This window comes from Phragmites australis, chromosome 13, assembly GCF_958298935.1.
Source record: "Phragmites australis chromosome 13, lpPhrAust1.1, whole genome shotgun sequence".
Classification (NCBI taxonomy): domain Eukaryota; kingdom Viridiplantae; phylum Streptophyta; class Magnoliopsida; order Poales; family Poaceae; genus Phragmites; species Phragmites australis.
The window spans coordinates 29,203,411-29,221,595 of NC_084933.1; the positions used below are offsets into that span (position 1 = coordinate 29,203,411).

At 46.4% G+C, this 18,185-nt stretch overlaps 1 pseudogene; it reads left to right on the forward strand.

The window, feature by feature from the left end:
- The first annotated feature begins 7,631 nt into the window (after positions 1–7,631).
- Positions 7,632–11,325, forward strand: LOC133889644 (pentatricopeptide repeat-containing protein At1g80550, mitochondrial-like; annotated as a pseudogene).
- The last annotated feature ends 6,860 nt before the right edge of the window (positions 11,326–18,185 follow it).

The following is an 18,185-nucleotide window of genomic DNA, read 5'->3' on the forward strand; positions in this document are numbered from 1 at the left end:
TGCGGAGGATGTTATGCATTGTAGAGATGTAATGTAGTCGAATAGAAATGTTTAATGTGTAGGTTGTTAACGTGCTATAGCGATGATAAACGTGTAATTTTTGGATGATTTGTGTAGATGGAACGCATTGTCCGTGTTTTTTATGGTGGCACGGTTAGTTCAACTGGGGAGATCGATAAGATGCGAGAGGAAGTGTTGAAATTTGGGAGCGTTCCTTGCTTCGATGAAATAGTTGCTCGGGTTAGGGAAGTTTTGAAAGTTGATGCGGAAGGGAGTAATGTTACCTTTCGGGGAAGGTTGGATGTCGGCAGAGGTGGTAAGGCGCACTATATTGTTATGGAGGTGACGTCAGAAAATGATTGGAAGCTGTATAAGGAATGTTTGAATGGTTCTCAAGTTTGTTGCGCGGAGTTGGTAGTTGATGTGGCTGTAGGCGGAAGCTCGATGCCATCGGTTGATGGTGTACCGGGCATAACTAGCCAGGATGTTGAGCCTATTGAGCAATTGACTCAGGAAATTCCAGGTACTATCGCAGAGGGTGCCGGTACCACCATACTCGCGGATGGTACAGTTGCAGAGTTACCCCGGGCATCTGGCGCGACTGAGTAAGAAGTCACGCCAGGGACGGTGGCGTGACTCCTTGGCTGTCCTGCATGTTCTGGGTTTTGAAGACCTAAGGCGTGACTGTGTACACAGTCACGCCCGGCATCCCCCCCCCCAAATGATCCCGGGGGGTACTGCAAATTGGCAAGGCCCGGCGTGACAAGGTGTCGTGTCACGCCAGTGAGGTTGGCGTGACAGAGAGCACAGGGCGGCAGGGGTTTGTGACCTGTACCCTTTTGGTAAAAGTTCGACGAACCATTCTTTGCTAACATGGCTCTTAACTGCTCCAACACATTCTTTCCGCGCGCATCCAATCAATAGCTTTTTGCCACGTTCAAAATTCCCTCCCTCATTTTACATACGAGATTCAATGTACCCAACTCATATTTGCATATTAATTCCTCAGGGCGCGGATTACCCTTCGCGACAGCGCCCGTGGCAGTATAGTACACATGCCACTCCTAACAAACAAACAAACAAACAACCGAAGTTTACAAGGAAAAACTAGAACGCCGTGGCGTCCGAACATGAAGTTATGCAAGACAGAGAGCAAGGGACAGTAGCGTTCAAACAAATACTACAAAATCCATTACCACATTAGACCCGAAAACGAGCAACACTGTTGCCATATTAAATTTAGGTCCGACATACAAATATTCATTGCTCGTCGACGATGATTACATATCACGTTCATAAGTAGGTGACACAAGACAATTTGTGCTGCTACGTCTAATCGTCTAGCCCATCATATAACACCTCGTCATCATCATCGTCCGGGATAACCACTGGTAAATTACCGACAAGTGCCTTCATTGTCTCTATTTCTACCTCTGTAGCCGAAACATCTTTACCCGCCATGGTAGTATTTCTCATAGGGGGATACAAAGCACGGTAGTAATCACGAGTTTCTTTCTTCCTGATCTCCAAATAGCTTGACAGCACGTTTCGAGGATGCTTACTCCGCCATGCAATCTCATGATCAACCGCTCCTTTATCGAGGTATTCCTCCCACGAACATTTTCGTGTTCTCTGCTTAAGAAAATAGATATGCACAGCAATTAAAAATACGATAGGCATTATTTAATATAAATACAACGCATTAACCAACCATATCATTGCCGACCACATGTCCGCAGTAGTACCCCACTCCAAGTTCCGATGGCACTATCCCGTGATTCGCATTCACACCACAAGGGCACTTTCTTGAGGCGCAAGGTTCTATAACCCTTTTCCCCTTCACTTCATCTTTTTCTTCATCTTTCCATAGACCATCAGGTCCGTACAATGGATCCCGGAAGCCACATGTTGCACCATGGCGCTGCATTACAGTTCGACATACATGTTACGCAACACAATACTCAACCGCATTCATATCATAAACAAGGACTCCTGCACATTTCTCACCCTTGTCATCCCTTCGCAGCGAAAGTAGGGCGACCCCCCAGAAGGTTCACAAAGTACGCTTCGCTTTCCGCAATTGCACAACAGAGGATCCACAACACGTGTACTCTTCAATTGCCACTTCTCTTTATCCGTTCATTTTGGGGGATTTGGTGGTGGGGGGACCCAACGAACAAACTTCTCAAATGGCTTCGGATACTAACTAAACCGTTTCACCTGCAGAATCCTCTGATCATACATATCGGGCCCATCTATCCATTGGAAGAAATAGCACATCTCCCACTCCTACAAATTATTAAAACGTCACATATGCTATTTCCTTCTACCATTATCTTTAACAAAAAAACACTCACACGATAATCCGAGCACAGGTAGTAAGCCCGACCGGCAGTATCTTCGTGTAGCGACTGAAGAACCACGGCTCGCTTACCACAGTCACAAGTCGGGACAGGGAGGGCGGGGGGAACTGGAGCATCTTTACAACTCACATCGGGATACTTCTTACCGATATGTGCTCACTTTTGCTTGCGCCATAAATTCGACGTCATACCGATAAACTGCATGAATATCGAAGCTACTCATTATTCATTTCAATTCGACTACAAATCATCTCACAAATGCAAAAACCTGCGTTCCTCATATACATTTCGTATATATATATACGAATTTCAATTTCCTACGCTCAACCGATTGCATGCAACAAAATCTACACGATAGATATGCGTTGGTATACGTACATAGCACGATATATGAGCACCGATCTAGAGCGAAACGTTGAAATTTCGTAGAACAACCGAATCAAGTTCTAAACCCTAACAACCCAAAAAGTTGCAATCCAAACCGATTTAACCGAAAAAAATGGAGGGATTGGATGACCTACCTTTCTTCGACTCTTCCCGCTCAAATTCCTTCCTATCGGGCCACCAAATCGGTGGGAATGCAGAGAGAGGGCACCACCGGGGTTTTGGGTTCTGCCTCCGCTTCCTGACTTTGACTATGCTGTGTGCGGGAGAAGGGGCCGGCGTCGGGTCTGTATAGCCCTCTGTCACGCCAAAGGGGTCGGCGTGACTGGAGTCGCGCCAGCGCCCTTGGCGTGATAGAGGGGGACACAGCCGAGCGCCTGTATGGGCCTCTGTCGTGCCAATGAGCCTGGCGTGACTCCAGTCGCGCCACGCCCTCTGGCGCAACTCTGGCTGCCACGTCGGCACGGCCACGTGGCACGGGCCGGACCGCCCGCCGACGTGGCACGGGAGTCACGCCAGGCTCTTTGGCGTGACGGCGTGGTGAGTCACGCCAAAACCTTTGGCGCGATGAAAGGGGCCAGTTCCTGAAAATATAAATCCCGGCAGGCTATTATTAAAATATTAATTTAAAAAAGGCTAAAAAAATTCCTAAATTACCTCTAGAGAAATGTAAATGTATAATGTTTTGCCTTATAAGCCAATTGCCAGCCAGTTATCTTTTGTGTGTTCAGTGCTGTGATGCTTGTTTCGTTCCCTGCAAACTGCAAAGTACTTTGGAGGCAGCACAAAGCAGAGGACTGGCGCCGCTGCACAGCAGCCGACGGCGGAGCTCAAATTTTCCCCGTTTTGCCGAGAGAAACGCCCGTTTCTACGCGATTTTCCACAGGATCTTTCACGGGTAAGCCGTTTGGGCAGGGGTCCCGGGGCAAGTGCCACTGCCATATCTGTATTGAGGAACTGTTGCTATCGAGTGTAGTCTAACGGTTCTTCGAGAGCGATTACAAAAGAAGATATAAGCGTAGGGAAAAAATTGTATGTTCTTTATTCATCTGTTTTTCTGTGTGTTACAATGAGGGATCTCCCCCTGTATATAAAGAACTAAAACCCCCTAAGAGTTGGACTCCAATTGTACTAGGATTCAAGACAGGCCCACTTCAATACGTAATCTGCTAGGTTTTCTAACATTCCCCCTTGGGCACTTCTCACGGAATGCATATGTCTCATCAAAACTCCCAAAAAATCCAGTGGAAAAAATTAGGAGAAAGAGTACATAGCTCGCGACATGGTCACACGAATTGCCTCATTAAAAACTGTGCCATGAGAAACTTCAGGAAAACTCATATAAGGGAAAAAGAGTACAATTCACCCAAATGCTTCAAGTAATATTCATGATTAACCTTGGTTACTTAATCTTCTTGACTAAGATTTAATTCTTCTTATCGGTGTTATGTGAAATATCTCCCTCTGAACTGTGCAACTCTCTAAGCCTCATCATCCCAATGCCACGAACACATCTTTTAAAACTAGATGCAGAGAGAGACTTAGTGAATAAATCTGTAAGATTCTCACACGACTTTGTATGCATTATCTTTATTTCGTTCATCTTATGTAATTCATGAGCATAAAAGAACTTGGGATTGATATGCTTCGTTAAGTTGCTTTTCACATATCTCGTTTGCACTTTGTGCGACACATGCAACATTATCTTCATAGATAATGGTAGGTGTGTTAGTAGTGTTCAAGCCACATGACTGCTGGACGTGATTGATCACTCTTCTAAGCCATGCGCATTCTCGTGCGGTTTCGTATAGAGCTATTATTTCTGAGTGGTTCGTCAAAGTCGATACAAGACTCTACTTTGACGATTTCCAAGAAATTGCAGCTCCACCACATAGGAAAATATAGCCAGTTTGTGATTTCGCTATATGCGGGTCTGACAGGTACTCAGCATCCGTGTATTCAACAAAACTTAGATTCTGATTTTTTCTGTAGAACAGGCCTAGATCTTTGCTACCTTGCAAGTAGCGTAGAATATCCTTCAAGCACTTTCAGTATCTTTTAGTGGGCTCTGCACTGTACCGTGCAAGTAGGTTTACCACAAATGCTCTATCTGACCTAGTGCAATTAGCCAGATACATCAGTGCACCTATTGCACTTAAGTATGGGAATTCCGGTCCCAATATTTCCTCCCCTCTTCTCTAGGTCTATAGGGATTTTGATCTGCTTGTAATGACCTTTCGACCATGGGGGTTTTAGTAGAAAATGATTTTTTAAAACCAAACCGCTCTAACACTTTCTGAGTGTAGTTTGACTGGTGTACAAAGATTCCATCTGCCACATGTTCTAGCTGCAGGCCCAAGCAGAATTTGGTTTTACCCAAATCTTTCATTTCGAATTCAGACTTCAGGTATGAACTTGCTTTTTCAATATCTTTTTCTATACCGATGATATTCAGATCATCTACATATACAGATATTATGCAAAATCCATTCTGGGACCTTCTTATGAACACACATGGACAATCTGTGCTATTTGTGTAGCCTCGTTTTTCAAAAAATTCACTTAAACTATTGTACCACATTCTACCTGACTGTTTCAACCCATACAGCGATTTCTTCAATTGTACGCTATAAAGATATCTATTTCCTCTATCCTGATTCGGCAGTGGTATTCCTTCAGGTACCTTCATATAAATGTCCGAATCTAGGCTCCCATAAAGATATGCGGTCACAACATCCATTAACTTCATTTTCAATTCTAGGTTGACTGCCATTGAGATTAAATATCTAAAGGTAATACCATCCATCACCGGGGAATAAGTTTCTTCATAATCAACGTCTGGTCGTTGAGTGAAACCTTGTGCCACTAGTCGTGCTTTGTACCTCACAATTTCATTCCTCTTACGAACAAAAACCCACTTATATCCCACTGGTTTGATGTGGGGAGGTATGCGGCATACTGGCCCAAAGACCTCTCTTTTGTTCAGGGACAACAGTTCAGCTGTTATTGCCTTCTGCCAGTCTTTCCAATCTGACCTCATTCTACATTCAGCGAGCGATGCAGGCTCAGGGTCATGATCTATGACCGTGGTATTTTTATTTGCGAAGTATGTGTCGACTATCGTAGTTGCTCTATTCCAGGATTCCCCTAAATTCACATAGTTTATTGCTATTTCATCATGGGTTGCACTTTTAGGTGCTTCTTCATCTTGCTCTTCGTGATTTGGGGCAAGGGCCTTTAGTTTACCAGCGTCGATTTCAGCGCGCGCATTTTTGCTGGTTTCTTCCTGCGTGGGGAGATTCAAATATGGTATGCCTACTTTCTGAGGTTCTATACCATCGCCAGGTCTCAACTGGCTCCCCTTCTTTTTCCTTTGGGACACTTTTGTGATCGGCCGTGGTAAGCTCTTATTTCCCACTTTCGCCAGACGTCTCCGGCTATTTGGGACTTGAGTAACCGGATTTCTTGTCCTTTTATTATTTTTTGGAGCTCCTAGGACAAGATGAGGGATATCTTCTTTTGGTACTTTCACCCTCTCCGGTGCATTGCGTGCAGGCACATGCGACTTAGTCACGATCTTTAAATCACAAAAATGATCAGGTTGATTGTTTGCTAATTTCTGTAAGTCGATGATTTTATGTACTTCATCATTTGCTTCACTAGTGCGAGGATCATGTGCCGCAATTCCTTCGGGCTGCCATATAATTTCCCGGCATTTCTCATCTAAGGGTTTATTTCCTCCCCCTAATGACGAAAAATTATTTTCATAAAAAATGCAGTCAGCGAAGCGGCCCGTATGCAGATTTCCAGTTATTGGTTCTAAATATCGGATTATGGATGCAGTCTCATAACCGACATAGATTCTAACTTTCTGCAAATGCCCCATAGCAGTCCGTTGTGGCGGCGGTATCGGCACATAAACCATACATCCAAATTTGCGTAAATGGGAAATCTTCGAGATCACCCCTTGCATTAATTGCATAGGTGAATGGATGTTGTAAGAGGAGGGTCTGTAATTAATGAGGGCTACTGCATGCAAAACTGCGTGTCCCCAATATGTAGCAGGCAAATTACAGTGCTGTAACAACGGTTTAGCAATGAACTTTATTTTTTTATCAGTGCTTCGGCTAGTCCATTCTGGGTGTGGACATGCGATACAGAATGTTCAACTTTAATCCCCATGCCAGTGCAATAATCATCGAACGCTTTCGAAGTAAATTTTCCAGCGTTGTCCATTCTAATGGACTTCACTCGATGATCCGAAAAATTATTCCTGATTTGTATGATCTGTGAGATCAACTTTGCAAAGGCGTGGTTACTGGTAGATAATAAACATATATGCGATCACTTCGAGGACGCGCCTATTAACACCATAAAGTACCGAAACAGGCCAGAAAACGGCTGAATAGAACCACAGATATCCCCTGGATTCTGTCCAAGAATGCATATGTTCTTTATTAATCTATTTTTCTGTGTGTTACAATAAAAGTCTCTCCTGTATATGAAAAACCAAAAAATCATAAGAGTTAGACTTCAATCCTACTAAGATTAAAGACGAACACACTTCAATACTTAGGCCCTGTTTGTTTCAGCTTTGGATTGTGACTTTCAGCTTTTACAATCCGAAGCTGAAACAAACAGACAGCTTTTGGTTATAGCTTTTTAAAATCTGCTGGTTGGATTGTGAGAATCTGAGAAGCTGGTTTTTCTCAGCTTTTGATAGATTGTAAAAGTCCATTTTACTAAACTGTTCATAATTTTTTTTTAATCTACAACATAATTTTTTTTCATAATCCAGCTTTTCACAATCCAACTTCGATAAACTGTTTTTCAGAATCTCTGAAACAAACGTGCCCTTAATCTGCTAGTTTTCCTAACAATCTGATCAGGCACCGTGTGACGCGGTTGCATCCATCTCTGCTTGTGAGATGCTCTTCCTCGTCCGCCGCCGCCGCCGCTTCGCCATCCCCTTCTCCACCCTACACGCCCCCGCCCCCACGCCGCCCTCATCTCTCGACGCCGCGGCGGTGCTCGAGACGCTATCGCTCTACGCCAACGACTGGCGCCGCGCGCTCGACTTCTTCCACTGGTCCGCCTCCCCCGCCAGCGCCAACCTGCCCCCGACGGCCGCCACCCTCGCCCGCGCCGTCGACATCCTCGGCAAGCACTTCGAGTTCCCGCTCGCCACCTCCCTCCTTCTCTCCCACCACGACCCCGCACGGGCGGACCCCTCCTTCCTCCGCCCCGCGCTCCGCGCCCTCCTCAACCGCCTCGCCGCCGCCAACCTCGTCGACGACGCTGTCCGCGCGTTTGACTCCACCGCCGCCTCCATCGGCCTGCGCGACGAGGCCTCCTTCCACCTCCTCGTCGACGCGCTCTGCGACCACCGCCGCATCGACGAGGCCGACCACCTATGCTTCGGCAAGGACCCGCCGCCGTTCCCACCGGGCACGAAGATGCACAACCTGCTCCTCCGCGGGTGGGCGAAGACCCGCGCCTGGGCGCGCCTCCGCCAGCTCTGGTTCGACATGGACCGCCGCGGCGTTGCCAAGGACCTCCACTCCTACTCGATATACATGGATGCCCTTGCCAAGTCAGGCAAGCCGTGGAAGGCACTCAAGATTTTCAAGGAGATTCCAATTGATATTGTTGCATACAATACTGCGATCCATGCTGTTGGGCAAGCCCAGGGTTTGATTTTGCTGTCCGGTTGTACAGACAGATGGTTGATGCTGGTTGCAAGCCGAATGCCCCCACTTTCAATACGATTATCAAGTTATTCTGCAAGGAGGGGAGGTTCAAGGAAGGGTATTCGTTTGTTCAGCAGATGCACAAGGCCGGGTGTGAGCCCAATGTGCTCACATACCATTGCTTTTTCCAGTATTTGAGCCGTCCACAGGAGGTCCTTGGACTGTTTGAGAAAATGCTTGAGAGGGGTTGCCAGCCTAGGATGGACACATATGCCATGCTCATAAAGAGATTTGGGCGCTGGGGGTTCCTTCGGCCTGTGTTCACTGTGTGGAAGGCAATGGAAGAGCAGGGACTCAGCCCGGATGCATTTGCATACAATGCGCTTATTGATGCATTACTGCAAAAGGGTATGGTGGATTTGGCTAGGAAGTATGATGAGGAAATGCTTGCGAAGGGACTCTCACCTAAGCCAAGGAAAGAGCTGGGAACTAAGTTGCCGGGAGCAGAGTCTGACAGTGATAATGTACTGAATGTTGTGCTTTGATTTCTGAGAGATAGACAGGATTAATGACATTATCATGTTCTGCTACCCATTGGTTCTCTTTTGACCATTGGAGGCTGATTAAAACAACGACGTGATGATGCTCATGCTCCCAAATATAGGTTGCTTTGCATTGAAGGAGATCTAATGTGAATTCATGGATTTTACATTTAATTAAAACTAGAATGAATCATATTGCCTGGGAAATATGTGAGAGCAGGGGCTTAGCACAGAGTTTTTATGGGTTGCTGGAAAAGCATTGGTGGACATGGTCACGTGTAGGGAGAATGATTATGAATTGCTGAAGGCGCTCCCTCCCAAGTTGTCATAAGATGTTGATGAAAGGACTCAGAAGAATCAGAAATGAAGCATGGATCAGGGAATTTGTAAAATTATGGTCCATGCTCAGGCCGGTTCAACTTAGCATGACGGCATAACATGGAACAAGAACACTCCAGGTATTTATTCAGCTGAGTTGGCGTATCATGTGTAATTTGTTGGGTCTTTTGTCGAATTAAAGTGGGATCATAACTGGAAAGCAGAAGTTTAGATGAAATGCAAATTCTTCACGTGGTTGCTCCTTCTGTACAAACTTCACACCAGGCAAACTTCTAGCGAGGGGATGGGATGCAAACTTGTCAGCTCTGTGATCAGCGAGATGAAACTGCTTCACATTTTTTTTATCAATTCAGCACCCAATGGGAGCTTGTTAGGTATGAATTCTCTCCAGCCTTGGAATTCCTCACAAAATAACAGAAACTGGTGGCACAGGCATATGTTGAAGGAAGTATCATCCAGGCCAATGAGGAGAAAATTCCTCACAAATACAGTTTGGAATATTTGGAATGAAAGAAACCAATGACATTTTTAGAGCAAAAGCTTTGATATTGTCATGCAGGTGGTCAAGATCATCAAACAGAACATTGGCAGGCTAGGTACTGTGTCGTCAACAGTGCAGGAGGAAGGAAATGAATTGGTGTAGGAAGTCTGCATCGCTCTCTTTGCTTTATATTGTCGGAAGCTGTACAATAGTTTTTCTTCTTTCTTTTCTTTTTCCTTTTTTTTCGGTTTGCTCAGGCTGGCACATTAGCCATACCCCTTTTGTAATTTGACTCCTCTTCAATAAATTGGCAGAGTACCTGCCATTTTCTGTTAAAAAAATAAAACACTTGACAAAAGACCTGGGGACTGTGTGGATGGGAGCAGAGTGGGTCCCATAGAATGTGCAGAATGGTGTATTCTAGCAGCTGGGCAGGAAGATTTATGTTGGAAACTGCAAAAATGAAGGATGTGGATGCCTTGCCTTGAAGGGATTTTGATACTGACTCCTGGATGTAAATCAAAGTGAGATGGAATGAGAAAGACTTGTTCCTAGCCATCATCAGTAATCACAAGGATGCTTCCCGAGAATCCAAGGAAAAATGCGACGGACATCTCATACCATGACTAAGCTTAAAACAACAGCATCCGATGCGTAATATAAGATGCGCGAACTATTCATACAAATGGCAGGTAAATGAACTATACTCTTTCTAGTTTGCTACTAAACTTTTTGTCTTCCCGATCTTGTTTCTGGTACTATAAGGTTTTTATGCTTGCATTATTTTTGTTTTGCAACCAAGCTATCTAGCCGTTATTCATGCAACTATCTTTCTCCTAGCACCTGATATTAGCGAAACTTCAACTTTCTCCTAGTCTGAATTGAAATCAATGCTCTTATGTTCATCGTGATTCTTGAAATGTTTTTATAATCCATTTTACATCATATGTATCCGCTTCAGCTACCATGTACATCCGCTCCCACACGTACAGTACGGTGCTGTACCGCGGTGACCTGTACGCTCGGCCTGCCTCGACTACCACCATTGGTTTTCGGAGACCGTCCTGCCATTGGTCTGTTCGTTCGGCATCAGCAGGAGAAACGAAACCAAAGAACTCGACGGCATAAATCGAAGGGGGAGGAGCGGCGAACGCGAACAGCGCCGCGAAGGGCAGCGATTCGAGAGAGGCAAGTTGTTGAACTGAAGGAATGATGCATACGTCTCGGCGCCGGGCAGTGGCGGCATTGGGAGCGACGGCCAGCGTAGAGCCTCCCGACGGTGTTCTACGCAGAAGCCGATGAATATCTGGAGGAGATTAAGGGGTTCTCTATCCAGAAAATGGGCGGGGGAAGCCCCAGCAGGCTCGCCGTCTGTGTCGGGCGTCGGCCGCCGGGCAGGCGGCAACAAGGGGAGGCTGCCTGACTGCGGCCAACAATTCCGCGATTCCTTTTTTAGACAACCCCCTAATTTGTATGACGACTAAGAATGTGATCCGAATATTTGTGGATAACCCCCTAATTTAGATCGTGCCTATTAATGGTGATCCAAATATTTGCATATAACCCCTAAATTGAATCACATTATTAATTATGATCTGAATATTTACATGTAGCCTCTAAAATGGACCATGATTATTAATCACGATACGAATATTTACATATAACCTTCTAAAATAGATCATGACTATTAATCATGATTCAAATATTGGCACATAACCCTTTAAAATATTGGCACATAACCCTCTAAATTAGATCGTGACTATTAATTATAATCCAAATATTTGGAACCCCTAATATTTTGGGGAGTGCTCTCTCGGTTACGCCAGCTATCTTCCTCTCCCCTCTCGTGTTTAGATAATGGAAAAGTATATCCAGCTTCTATACCATGTCGATGTAGGCAACCTGATTAATTATTGCATCATTACTGCATTACGCAACATATTGAATGAAGAAATAAAAAACAAACTACATAATAATTAAAATACCATCCACCGTAGTTTGTTATTAAATCATCACTTATTTTTAACGAAGACTTCAATCGCGACAACCTCCAATCTTTAGCATAATCCGTTCCGCCGCCGTGGAATTACGATGACCTGCAGACAACAAAGGATCGCATACCTCCGTTCTCGCAGAGTCGTTCGCCGGAACAAGATGGTCTACAGGCTACAGCGCATGCCAACTCCTGCACCGAGTAACCTGCATGAAAAGCTCACGTACCAACTGTGATGGCGCATCACCACCACGTTGTTCGTCGTCCTCGCCGTCGGAATCGGTCGCCCAAAAACGCCCCGAAGGAACACCGGTGACTGCATGATCCGCCACAGGCACCGGCGTAGTCCTTGGAGACACTATGGCGACCTCCTTTACCAATTGGCTCAGTTTAGCCCTTCCTCTCCGACGCCGTTCCTCCACATCTCCGTCAATCTCATGCTGTGCTGCTCCCCAATCCTTAGGCCGGCGCCAGCGATCCGGCCAGATCACTGGAGCCAACCTCCTCTTTCCCACTGGCGCCCTCATCCGGTTTGTCTAGCTGTTGGTCTGGTTCATCCGGCCACTCTTCCCCTCTCATGTCCATGGCTTCCCGTCCGCCGACGGCGACGGCTGCCGCCGCCGCCGTAGGCGACACCGCGACATGGACTTGCAGGACATTCGCGGCCGGTGGTTCAACCGGACCGCCACCTTCCCCTCCTCGTGCTCCTCCGCCCACCTCCCCTTCTCCGGCCCCCTAGATCGAGGGCGAGGGGTATGCGCTGCTCAGAGAGTTCAGCAACCAGGTGGGCGAGCTTCGGAACGCCGCGCTGGTCAACCGCACCCTTGTCCTCGTGCCTCCGCGCTCGGCTTGACCACCACGCCGTCGTACTGTGGATCGCGCTGCCCCGAGTTCAGGGTCTCCGACTCCGCCTCAACGTGTTCGACGGAATGGCTCAGAGGCCGCGTGCTAACTCTTTCTTTGCCCCCTTCTCGTCAACGTCATGTCAAAGATGATCCTCGAACCCAAATCCTGGTCCTCTGGTTTTGCTTTCTACTGCATATGAACAGGCTTCAATGGTGCGTGCTTCAGGAAGCCTCGTCTGCCAGTGTACCGGCGTTTTTTTTTTTTCAGTACAATGGATATGGCACAGCTTGGCTAACTTTGCCTTGAACTCTGGCATGTCAACAGGACAGAGCATAGTTTTTTTAATCATCTGTCATACGGCTGTAAATGATATCAGCTCACTTTGAAGGAAACTATTCTGAAGAAAACTTTTAAAGAAAAAGTAGAAAGGCTTCTAGCATTGCTTACTCTAGCGTTGGATCAACTAAGCGCTTTTTAGCTGACTGGTTTTTGGTAATATGATCTTCATACATGCTACTAGTATTAGGATCAGTGACAAAGTCCCTGTGATCATCATGATTAAAGTTATAGGGGTTATATGTATGGAGCAGCTCTCGTTTGGGCTGTCTGCAAGCTCATGAACGTTGCTGTCAAATCAAGCAATTTTATCACCTGATCGGGTTTATTCTACGCATAATTCTTTTGTCTAATACTGCGCAACTCTATCAAATGCAGGGATCAGAAGGAATATGCAGATGTTAGAGGGTCATCCACAGATCTACTGAAAGTTGCAAGGTTTCACAAGGAGGATACTAAGCGCTTATAAAAGTTGGAGCTGTAACCTAGACGACAAAGTTCTGCATGCTTAAGTTGCATGAAGGAATTACCGGTAGTTCTGAGTCTGAAGCAATGAATCTGCAGCCTGGGAGACAAGATATATTTTTACTAGCTGCACTGTTGTTTAGCTTCTGTATTTCTTTTTGCTGGGAGTGTAACATAAAATCAGATTTCCTACTGTTTAGCTGACGAAAAACCTGTGAGTTGGAGCAAGGCACCACCTGCAGTTTTGTGCTTAGTTTGCTTTCTGTAGCTACCACTCTCTACCGTGCTTACAGTTGCACATGCCCTTGGTTTCTATAGTAACCGGGGGATATATGTCCAATCCAAAAGCGAATCGATGTGATCATCAATGCGCAGACATATGATGGTACCAACTAGGCCATTTTTCTCCATATCGGGCTTATGACTACTTCTCTTCATTGACGTGGTTTTATAAGAGGCTAGGTTTAGATTTAAGTTGATTATCAGATGTTAGTTGATAGTTGTAAGAAGATAACTTTTTCTTCTTTGGTTTTTGTAATCTCTTTTTTTTAATATATAAAAACGGCAAAGCTCTTGCCATCCGTTTGAAAAAAAATGTTGGAGGCTGGAGCGGCGACATGAACAATGTCATAACCAAGAGCTGATCGATCTGTAGACAGACGATCGACCATGTGGCTACGGGCGTGCATTTGTAGGTCCACGGCATTGCTTATCCACCAAACCGTCGACAGCCTCACCAGAACGGCAGATCTGCTGCCTTCTCCCGCGGCCACGAGCACGTATTCACGGCTTGCTTCCTGTAAACTACAGTGCGCTCATGCGCATGTCTGCGGGCGCGTATACCGGCACAGCTAGGCGTCCGCCCACATTGTCTCCCTTGGTATCACCTCATCTCCGGGCCAGGTGAATTCTATGGCCTATGGCTATGGGTCATGTACGTACGCAGACAGAATGCAGCTAGTCGGTTGTTGCACCTGGAAAAATCCGCTCGACGTGCACGCGGCCGGGGGCGTGCGTGGTTGGAGCCGCGCGTGCCGTCCGTATCAATCGGGTGGTCGATCGGGACCATATGGAGAGCAACGCAGTAATGGCGCCATGCCGACGGCCTGGAACATGTCGACGGCATGCGAGCCCCGCAGGTCGCTGCGGATCGCAACCGCAGTGCGTGCAGCGACGACGGGCGCCTCGCGGGTCGTGGCCGTGCGTTAATGACGTTGCCCCCGGACAAGGCGGCGTGCGCCAGCGCCGGGCAGTCCGCGTCGGCGCGTGGCACCGCAGAAACGCGCGCGTAGCCGGCCGGATAGATCACCGAAAAACGTCGACGAGCCCTCGTTGTCATATCAGATTCGGATCTGACTCTAGGCATGCATCTCTCCTGGTGCAAGCTTGATAAAACGATGCTGGGAATGAATCTGCTCTTTCCAAGGCGGTTGCGGTAGTTGATTGCAAGGATTTTGGACCGTCGAATCATGCAGTGGACGAATCAGATCGAGCGCTCCCATCGCATTCCATATTCAGCCAGGCAGTGGAGTGGGTCGCTGGGGCATACACGGGAACGCCCGCGGCGCCGACACAGAACGGTCACGGTGTCCGGGCCGGTACACGGCCCACGCCCGACACGTCGTAACACAGTCACTTTTCGGCCGTCGGCGGGGCAAGGAACCGTGGTGGCGACTCTGCCGGCCAGCCAGCCGGGGCGCCGGTCGATAGGGGAATATCATGCGGCCGTACCATATGGCCACTTGGCCAGAGCCAGAGATGAGTTCACGCCCACTACCTCTCACGCCACACTTATTTAAACAGACCATTTGTTATTGCTTGATCAACAGACCGATTAATTGTAGATCTATAGAAATCTGAAACAATACCAAGTAAAACGAGCAACTTATCTCGGCTACAGAGTACATACCTTGACCTAATCTGGAGCTCTGTGAAGTCGCGGGACTTCGTCGTTGACACTGGAGACAAATCAAGCAAGTAGTGCAGACTAGCGGCAGCGTAGGGGCATATCGCACCGGATCGAGCTCCTCTCCGAGATCTCGCACCGTAGGACCGGAACATCGCTCAAAGCAAAACAAATCCGTGACAAAGCAAATGGATTAGGGAGAGACAGACATGGAGGCAAGCTAGAGCTTCAATTCCTTATCAGTAATGAAAGAAACCAATCTGAGTCGGGGCGGATCTCCGCTCTAGCGAATGACGAGGACGAGGCTTAGAGATGAGGAAGAGAGGTGGTGGAAGGACGCCTAGATCGATATAGAGGGCGACAGATATGGTGATCAGATCTAAACGCACCGGAGGAGGACGCGCGGAGAGGCTATGGCTAGGGTTCTATAGGAGGTGGAGGATCGGAGGCAGAGGAGAAGGGAGGCGGAGGAGGCAAAGGAGAACGGAGGCGGCTAGAGTTATGTGGATGGTGGTGTTCACGGTGTACTAATAGGCGATAGCTTTAGTATAGACGGGTACAGAACACGTGGAGGCTTTGAGAGCCGAGACGTATAGGCATTGCGGGATGCACGGTTTCTATTGGAATCGTCTAAACTATATCATTTTGTATAGATGAATATATTTTAGAGTCGTATGTATTATTAGTACGAATGATTCTTAAATACGAAATATTTGTACTAAAGTATCTCACTTCGTGAGACAGTTCTAGTTTAGAACTATCTATGATACATTTTACATAAACAACCTCAAATAGATGTTTGTATAGAAAATATCCTACTAAATTATTTTTAGTAGTGAGCAACTGGGCTCCTAGAATTGACGAGCTAGCTAACCACTTCATTAAGTCCACGCATGGCTTCTTGGCTCCCATCACGTTTTGTCAACCGCAGAATGCTGTAATTTTCAGAAACTGTTAGCTAAGATACCTGTGTAATTCTTGGTCGAAAAAATACACACGTAATTGTGCGGCCTAATACACTTTAAGCCCATGTCTTGGCACGTGGATATTTTCTAGAATCCGATAGGGTTGGGCTTTCTTATGAAATTTAAAACACACTTCCTAATTTTGGGACACTTGAAAACATAGGTGTTGCAAAGGCGACGAAGAATAGCTCGTCGGCAAGGATTATGGTAGGAAGGGAGGCTTCCTTTATCACTGGGCTTAGAATAGGTGTTGGGGAGGGAAGTTGGTTCAGCGAAGGAGACGGATATAGGGCGGGGACACTGCCAGCCTCGGATGATGAAGGACCGCCAGATGTGCTGATGTCGAGACGGGAAGTTTTAAAATAGAGAGGTTAGCGTGACGTTGGGCTGTGGATGTGAATCCGACGATGAGGCATCACGTGGAGACTGTGAAGGAGGGTAGGGCGGGAGCGAACGATGAGATGATTAATATGCGAGCAGAAGAGTGTCCGGAGATTGAAGATGATTCATTCATCATTAAAATCATATCCGACAACCGAGATTTATTGTCCGAAAAATCTTGATTTTTCAGATGCATGAAGTATAGCATCACCCAATTCAAAAAGAGTAGTGCTTTCGTGCTGCTCACCTCCTGAACAGCAATGCTGACACGGAAGTAAAAAACCGGGGAAGTACATTATGCCAGTAAGAACTTTGCTATGGGCCTCGGTATCCGAAAGAGAGGATGACATCGATGCCGTCGGCTGGAGTACGAACTGTAACGATCCAACGGCAAGAAGATGTGACCTATGGATAAGGTAGAATCAAGCAACTAATTAACAATCCCTATCTAGCTAGTAATATGTATGCTTCACTCTGATCTCTTCTTATCCTGCTGTTTTGGCATTACATGAGCTGAGCTGGGGGCGGATCATGCATCCTTACCTCCGGCGCGCATCAAAAAGCGCGAGCGCGAGCGGCGCGCGTCGTGGACGGGCGACCGACTCGCTCCTTGAGCCAAGTGGCACAGTGCAAAGCTGCTGCCTCGCCGCCGCATCGACCGAAAAGGAGCCTTCCTTTTTGTGCGCCGCACCGCGGTGCGTTGCACGGTTGATCCGCACAGCGGCACAGCCATCTCCGGCATGGAACCTAGCTAACTAAACATATGTCGGCCTCGTCAGGCTAAAGGTCATCGAAAGGTGCCCTCTTTCTTCTACACGAGCCCGTCTCTCTCTCTCTCTCTCTCTCTCTCTCTCTCTCTCTCTCCGTGGGCGTAGGAGAGTGTGTAGGCGCAATATTCGGCCGGCCCTTTGAGGTTGCGATGGCGAACATTTGCTATGATCTTCGCTTCATACCCATCTTTTTGACTACCTGCCTTGATCGATCATCGATGCATGTATATGATCGACGTATGTATGCAGAAACAAAAACATCGCTACTGCATAGACATGTATGATTGATTGCCTCAATTAATCGAAAGCTTAGGTGGGCATATCACTACAGGGATAAGGATATTGTGACGAACAAAATATTTTTTTATTATAAAGAGACGTTTGTGGTGATTTTTTCAATCACAGCTAGTCGTCACAAATGCTCAAGTCAAAAAAATATGGTGATGACTTTTTATTTTTTATAAATAACTATGCTTATTAGTGACAAATGGAAGTATCACTATTGGTATATATACCCATTTGTAACGGTATTTGTGGTTAAAAAATTGTATAAATTAGTAACAGAAATTGTCATCACTTATTGATTTTAGTCAGAAAATTGTTGTCACTTACATTTCTTTTAGCAACGATAAAAATTCATACAGCTACAAAATATTTATAACATTTTAATCATCACAATTATTATTGTAATAGTCACGATAAAAGTTCAAACAACTACAGAGTA